The sequence below is a fragment of the Chanos chanos genome, chromosome 9 (genome assembly GCF_902362185.1).
Source record: "Chanos chanos chromosome 9, fChaCha1.1, whole genome shotgun sequence".
NCBI classification, from domain to species: domain Eukaryota; kingdom Metazoa; phylum Chordata; class Actinopteri; order Gonorynchiformes; family Chanidae; genus Chanos; species Chanos chanos.
This window is the reverse complement of record NC_044503.1, coordinates 38,028,519-38,037,766: the sequence shown is the minus strand read 5'-3', so window position 1 is coordinate 38,037,766 and position 9,248 is coordinate 38,028,519.

Here is a 9,248-nt window from a genome sequence, read left to right as displayed (position 1 = left end):
CACTTATGTATATGTCCTTAACAGGGCTGGATATTCTCACAGTCCATCTCTGAGGAATGGGGCTATGAACAGGATTTAAGTACCTGACCATGGCTAGTACGTTTTCCAGAAAATTAAACATTTCTGACATGAAATAATCATCAGAAGTTACAAGCCGGAAAAAAAATCGACACAGAATAAATATGACCCGTGTATGAAGTGAGTCCGTGTTTGTAATCATCAAGGTTGTGGCAGGAGTTTTATAAAAACCCTCAAATCTCTGGAGTCCAGACTTTCCCTCGGGTTCTCCGTAGCCTCAGTGGACCATCTCCTCGCCCTCCTTCTCCCTGGTTTGGGATGAGGCCAAGGGCTGCAGGAGACTGAATTGCGCAGGGGGCCTTTGGCAGTGTCATGGCATCCATCTGTGACTGAGGAGCAGCACTGGTCTGAAGTTTGATCCTTTTCGGTGGGGCACTTACATAAGCCTTTCATATTTCATATTTTCATATTCATAATCAGGGCTTCAACTTGTGTGGTTAAGATTTTTTCACCTGGCAGTCTGGGTGGTTTTTTCTCTCTGCGTAAACAGTCTGGACCAGAGTCTTTGGTATGCAGAATTAGACGGACATCCCAATCACTGTATTATGACTGCCATCTCAGGCCGATTCCACACACTGAAAAGTGCTCTTGTGATATTAGTAATGCAATTTACAATTTACAATTTAGTTATTTGGCAGACGCTTTTTACCAAAGCGACTTACAATTGGTGCATCAGTTGGATTTCTAATACCTTCAACAGAGATCATAATAAGACTAAGCGTCAAATTGCCCCTTTGCATTGCGCCCCGGGAATATTTTTACAAACAGAAATACAAGACAAAGATTTTTTTTTTTTTTTTTTGGGGAAGGGAGGTTAGGCATTGGGGGACAGGTGTGTTCTAAAGAGGTGGGTTTTCAGTTTCCTGCGGAAAATGGTAAGAGATTCCGCAGTCTTGACTGCATGGGGGAGGTCGTTCCACCACCTCGGGGCAATGGCGGAGAAGAGGCGAGGTCGGGAGGAGCGGCTGCCGGGTTCCCGGAGTGAGGGGACCGTCAGCTGACCAGAGGTCATAGAGCGGAGGGTCCTAGTTGGCGTGTATGGCGTTATAAAAGACTGAAGGTATAATGGGGCAGAGCCTCTTGTGGCCAGGTAGGCCAGCACCAGTGTCTTGAACTGGATGCGGGCTGCTACCGGAAGCCAGTGGAGCGCAGTAAGCAGTGGAGTGACATGAGAGTGCCTAGGGAGGTTGAATACCAGGCGTGCAGCGGCGTTCTGCACGAGCTGGAGCGGCCTGATGGCGCAGGCCGGCAAGCCAGCCAGTAGGACATTGCAGTAGTCCAGGCGGGAGATGACAAGCGCTTGGACCAGGAGCTGGGTTGCCTGTTGTGTGAGGGAAGGGCGGATTCTCCTGATGTTGTATAGAGCGAACCTGCAGGATCGCGTGACTGCTGCGATGTGACCGGAGTATGTCAGCTGGTTGTCCAGAGTTACGCCAAGGTTTTTGGCTGCTGAAGTGGGGAACACCGCAGATCCCTCAATGGTGATTGCAGTGTCGATCGCTGGGGAGTTCTTAGCAGGAAAAAACAGGAGCTCCGTTTTCTCCGGGTTAAGTTTGAGACGGTTGGCAGACATCCAGGAGGCAATGTCAGCTAGGCAGGCTGCGATGCGAGGTTGAACCTGGGAGTCCGAGGGAGGGAAGGAGAAGAACAGCTGTGTGTCATGCAACTTATCCATTCAGCTGTTAACTCAGTGGACAGTGAGAGAAGAGTGAATGATTGTACAATGTCCAGCTGTCTTTGCAAAGGATTTCCTCAGACAGACATATAAATTCTGGTAGCAAATTTGGTGGCAGCAGTTGTGTTGCAGTTTCTCAGATAAACAGATAGAAAAAAACAAGCTAGACTCCAAAACACCATGGCTGCTTCTTGGGGTGCAATCTTAACCCTGTCGACCATCGTCACATAAACCGTTAATCACAACGATATGACTGAATCTGTCAAGGTGCAAACTGGGTTTGTAAGTGCACACTGTCACTGGGTCTCTGTTTCTGCCATCCAGATAAAGCCCAGGCCCCAGAGTGATAGAGCATGGACGCGGGAGGTTATGTTTGGTGGAGTGAATGAGAGTCATGTTGTCTGCATTGTAAAAGGAAACATGGCCTCTGTCACAGTCCGGATACAGCCCTATCTTTCTGGGTTTCTCCTGGACGCCTGTCAGAGCAGTAGTGTCATATCCATTATTCCTGAGGATACACCCTTTGTCATGTTGTAAAAGGAGTTCAGCCTTGTTGTACCTATGACCTGGAACTGTCCACGAAACAACAGAGTTTCCCTCCAATCCTATGCTCCAGTCTAACTTTTCTCCAACCTCCACCTCCCAGTAATGCTGCCCACAGCTAAAGGCTTCTCTTGATTTTGTCTCACATCTGCAGTCACCTTCCTGGTCTTTCAGCCTTTCCGGCCGACGGACACTGCATCTATCAGAGGACACCTCTAGGGAGTAATGATTACCCAAAGACAGACACTCTGGGACTGATGCACACACAGAAACACAGAATTTATGTAAAGACATTTCTACAACACTGCAACACTGACAACACTTGCATTACAATTAAACAGATAAAATGGGTGAATTCTTGTTAAATTGTTGTTACAGTTTACTGCGGTTTAATAAGGAATAAGCGAACTATTATTTATCTAACATTATTATCGTTGCTGTTGTTGTTGTTGTTGTTGTTGTTATTATCTCCCCAAGGAGGTTATGTTTTTGGTACAGTTTGTTTGCCTGTCTGTCTGTCAGTCAGCAGGTGCGGTTTGTTTGTTTGTCTGTTAGTCAGGAGGAAAAAATACCAGGCCAGTTTTCGTGTGACTTGATGGAGGGGTGTAGCAGTCACCTCACACATCACTGTAGAGACAAAACATAACAGTCACCTCACACATCACTGTAGAGACAAAACATAACAGTCACCTCAAAAATCACTGTAGAAACAAAACATAACAGTCACCTCAAACATCACTGTAGAGACAAAACATAACAGTCACCTCAAACATCACTGTAGAGACAAAACATAACAGTCACCTCACACATCACTGTAGAAACAAAACATAACAGTCACCTCACACATCACTGTAGAGACAAAACATAACAGTCACCTCAAACATCACTGTAGAAACAAAACATAACAGCCCCCTCACACATCACTGTAGAGACAAAACATAACAGTCACCTCACACATCACTGTAGAGACAAAACATAACAGTCACCTCAAACATCACTGTACAAACAAAACATAACAGTCGCCTCACACATCACTGTAGAGACAAAACATAACAGCCACCTCACACATCACTGTAGAGACAAAACATAACAGTCACCTCACACATCACTGTAGAGACAAAACATAACAGTCACCTCACACATCACTGTACAAACAAAACATAACAGTCACCTCACACATCACTGTAGAAACAAAACATAACAGTCACCTCACACATCACTGTAGAGACAAAACATAACAGTCACCTCAAACATCACTGTAGAAACAAAACATAACAGCCCCCTCACACATCACTGTAGAGACAAAACATAACAGTCACCTCACACATCACTGTAGAGACAAAACATAACAGTCACCTCAAACATCACTGTACAAACAAAACATAACAGTCACCTCACACATCACTGTAGAAACAAAACATAACAGCCCCCTCACACATCACTGTAGAGACAAAACATAACAGTCACCTCACACATCACTGTAGAGACAAAACATAACAGTCACCTCACACATCACTGTAGAGACAAAACATAACAGTCACCTCACACATCACTGTAGAGACAAAACATAACAGTCACCTCAAAAATCACTGTAGAGACAAAACATAACAGTCACCTCAAAAATCACTGTAGAAACAAAACATAACAGTCACCTCAAACATCACTGTAGAGACAAAACATAACAGTCACCTCAAACATCACTGTAGAGACAAAACATAACAGTCACCTCACACATCACTGTAGAAACAAAACATAACAGTCACCTCACACATCACTGTAGAGACAAAACATAACAGTCACCTCAAACATCACTGTAGAAACAAAACATAACAGCCCCCTCACACATCACTGTAGAGACAAAACATAACAGTCACCTCACACATCACTGTAGAGACAAAACATAACAGTCACCTCAAACATCACTGTACAAACAAAACATAACAGTCACCTCACACATCACTGTAGAAACAAAACATAACAGCCCCCTCACACATCACTGTAGAGACAAAACATAACAGTCACCTCACACATCACTGTAGAGACAAAACATAACAGTCACCTCACACATCACTGTAGAGACAAAACATAACAGTCACCTCAAACATCACTGTAGAGACAAAACATAACAGTCACCTCACACATCACTGTAGAGACAAAACATAACAGTCACCTCACACATCACTGTAGAGACAAAACATAACAGTCACCTCACACATCACTGTAGAAACAAAACATAACAGTCACCTCAAACATCACTGTAGAGACAAAACATAACAGTCACCTCAAACATCACTGTACAAACAAAACATAACAGTCACCTCACACATCACTGTACAAACAAAACATAACAGTCACCTCACACATCACTGTAGAGACAAAACATAACAGTCACCTCACACATCACTGTAGAGACAAAACATAACAGTCACCTCACACATCACTGTAGAGACAAAACATAACAGTCACCTCACACATCACTGTAGAGACAAAACATAACAGTCACCTCAAACATCACTGTAGAGACAAAACATAACAGTCACCTCACACATCACTGTAGAAACAAAACATAACAGTCACCTCAAACATCACTGTACAAACAAAACATAACAGTCACCTCACACATCACTGTAGAGACAAAACATAACAGTCACCTCACACATCACTGTAGAGACAAAACATAACAGTCACCTCACACATCACTGTAGAGACAAAACATAACAGTCACCTCAAAAATCACTGTAGAGACAAAACATAACAGTCACCTCAAAAATCACTGTAGAAACAAAACATAACAGTCACCTCAAACATCACTGTAGAGACAAAACATAACAGTCACCTCAAACATCACTGTAGAGACAAAACATAACAGTCACCTCACACATCACTGTAGAAACAAAACATAACAGTCACCTCAAACATCACTGTAGAGACAAAACATAACAGTCACCTCACACATCACTGTAGAAACAAAACATAACAGCCCCCTCACACATCACTGTAGAGACAAAACATAACAGTCACCTCACACATCACTGTAGAGACAAAACATAACAGTCACCTCAAACATCACTGTACAAACAAAACATAACAGTCACCTCACACATCACTGTAGAGACAAAACATAACAGTCACCTCACACATCACTGTAGAGACAAAACATAACAGTCACCTCACACATCACTGTAGAGACAAAACATAACAGTCACCTCACACATCACTGTAGAGACAAAACATAACAGTCACCTCAAACATCACTGTAGAGACAAAACATAACAGTCACCTCACACATCACTGTAGAGACAAAACATAACAGTCACCTCACACATCACTGTAGAGACAAAACATAACAGTCACCTCACACATCACTGTAGAAACAAAACATAACAGTCACCTCAAACATCACTGTAGAGACAAAACATAACAGTCACCTCAAACATCACTGTACAAACAAAACATAACAGTCACCTCACACATCACTGTACAAACAAAACATAACAGTCACCTCACACATCACTGTAGAGACAAAACATAACAGTCACCTCACACATCACTGTAGAGACAAAACATAACAGTCACCTCACACATCACTGTAGAGACAAAACATAACAGTCACCTCACACATCACTGTAGAGACAAAACATAACAGTCACCTCAAACATCACTGTAGAGACAAAACATAACAGTCACCTCACACATCACTGTAGAAACAAAACATAACAGTCACCTCAAACATCACTGTACAAACAAAACATAACAGTCACCTCACACATCACTGTAGAGACAAAACATAACAGTCACCTCACACATCACTGTAGAGACAAAACATAACAGTCACCTCACACATCACTGTAGAGACAAAACATAACAGTCACCTCAAAAATCACTGTAGAGACAAAACATAACAGTCACCTCAAAAATCACTGTAGAAACAAAACATAACAGTCACCTCAAACATCACTGTAGAGACAAAACATAACAGTCACCTCAAACATCACTGTAGAGACAAAACATAACAGTCACCTCACACATCACTGTAGAAACAAAACATAACAGTCACCTCACACATCACTGTAGAGACAAAACATAACAGTCACCTCAAACATCACTGTAGAAACAAAACATAACAGCCCCCTCACACATCACTGTAGAGACAAAACATAACAGTCACCTCACACATCACTGTAGAGACAAAACATAACAGTCACCTCAAACATCACTGTACAAACAAAACATAACAGTCACCTCACACATCACTGTAGAAACAAAACATAACAGCCCCCTCACACATCACTGTAGAGACAAAACATAACAGTCACCTCACACATCACTGTAGAGACAAAACATAACAGTCACCTCACACATCACTGTAGAGACAAAACATAACAGTCACCTCAAACATCACTGTAGAGACAAAACATAACAGTCACCTCACACATCACTGTAGAGACAAAACATAACAGTCACCTCACACATCACTGTAGAGACAAAACATAACAGTCACCTCACACATCACTGTAGAGACAAAACATAACAGTCACCTCACACATCACTGTAGAAACAAAACATAACAGTCACCTCAAACATCACTGTAGAGACAAAACATAACAGTCACCTCAAACATCACTGTACAAACAAAACATAACAGTCACCTCACACATCACTGTACAAACAAAACATAACAGTCACCTCACACATCACTGTAGAGACAAAACATAACAGTCACCTCACACATCACTGTAGAAACAAAACATAACAGTCACCTCACACATCACTGTAGAGACAAAACATAACAGCCTCCTCACACATCACTGTACAAACAAAACATAACAATCACCTCAAAAATCACTGTAGAGACAAAACATAACAGTCACCTCACACATCACTGTAGAAACAAAACATAACAGCCACCTCAAACATCACTGAAGAAACAAAACATAACAGTCACCTCACACATCACTGTAGAGACAAAACATAACAGTCACCTCACACATCACTGTAGAGACAAAACATAACAGTCACCTCACACATCACTGTAGAGACAAAACATAACAGTCACCTCAAACATCACTGTACAAACAAAACATAAAAGCCTCCTCACACATCACTGTAGAGACAAAACATAACAGTCACCTCACACATCACTGTAGAGACAAAACATAACAGCCTCCTCAAACATCACTGTAGAGACAAAACATAACAGTCACCTCACACATCACTGTAGAGACAAAACATAACAGTCACCTCACACATCACTGTAGAGACAAAACATAACAGTCACCTCACACATCACTGTAGAGACAAAACATCACAGTCACCTCAAACATCACTGTAGAAACAAAACATAACAGTCACCTCACACATCACTGTAGAGACAAAACATAACAGTCACCTCACACATCACTGTAGAGACAAAACATAACAGTCACCTCAAACATCACTGTAGAGACAAAACATAACAGCCCCCTCACACATCACTGTAGAAACAAAACATAACAGCCTCCTCACACATCATTGTAGAGACAAAACATAACAGTCACCTCACACATCGCTGCAGAGACAAAACATAACAGCCTCCTCAAACATCACTGTAGAGACAAAACATAACAGCCACTTCACACATCACTGTAGAGACAAAACATAACAGCCTCCTCACACATCACTGTAGAGACAAAACATAACAGTCACCTCACACATCACTGTAGAGACAAAACATAACAGTCACCTCACACATCACTGCAGAGACAAAACATAACAGCCTCCTCAAACATCACTGTAGAGACAAAACATAACAGCCACCTCACACATCACTGTAGAGACAAAACATAACAGCCTCCTCACACATCACTGTAGAGACAAAACATAACAGTCACCTCACACATCACTGTAGAGACAAAACATAACAGTCACCTCACACATCACTGTAGAGACAAAACATAACAGTCACCTCAAACGTCACTGTAGTAAGAAAACATAACAGTCACCTCACACATGACTGTAGAGACAAAACATAACAGTCACCATCACTGTGGAGACACATGCAGCAGGTAGATAAGAAATAAGCCATGTCTAAATGATTCTTACTGTTTGTTTTCCAAGTTGATATGACCAAAACAAGCCTATTTAACGGTTATTCTGGGCTTGCATGGCACACGCATAATCACTAATCATTTTATACAATAAATTAGGTTTCACAATCATACATTCTTTGATTTTTTTGTCCTAATAATTTTGGAAAAATATCCAAACATATATACCAGTTGCAGATTTGAATATCATAGAAGAGTGGATCATTGGCCTTAGCAGACGGTTATTATTGTTGTTAGTTATTGTTGTTGTTGTTGTTTGCAGTCTGAGTCAATCAAATTTGAAGTTCTTCTTCTGCAACTATCATGTCCAAAAACATGTTTTATAAGCTCTTTCCATTTGAGTGCTACATGCTTCTGAACCCAAACACCTGTTCCACAAGGTCCTGTCCACCGGAGTGCAGTTCCTGTCTAACTCACCTGATTCAATGGTTTCCAGCATCTCCTTCCACACAAAGAACTGCAGGTGAATCTCATATGGTCCCAGGAATAAGGAGTCTGCAGGCTGTGACATGCTAAAAGTCCATGGAGATGAGATGGTGTATTTTTCATGGTCATTTGTAGGAGGTGTACCCAAATCAAACTGTATGTTCCAACTTAGGTTAACCATGAGACAATGCAAAGCAGAACGTACGTTTCTTTCTGTTCATTTGTCAATTTCTCTGTTCCCGAATGTCCTTTATCCATCCACCACTACACAGACATACACACAAACACAGGAGCGCACACACACACACACACACACACACTCACGCATTTGGTGTGTGTGTGTTCGTGTGTGTGTGCGCTCCTGCATTTGGTGTGTTCGTGTGTGTGTATGTGTCTTAGAGAGATAGAGAAAGAGAGAGAGAGAGAAAGAGAGAGATCAC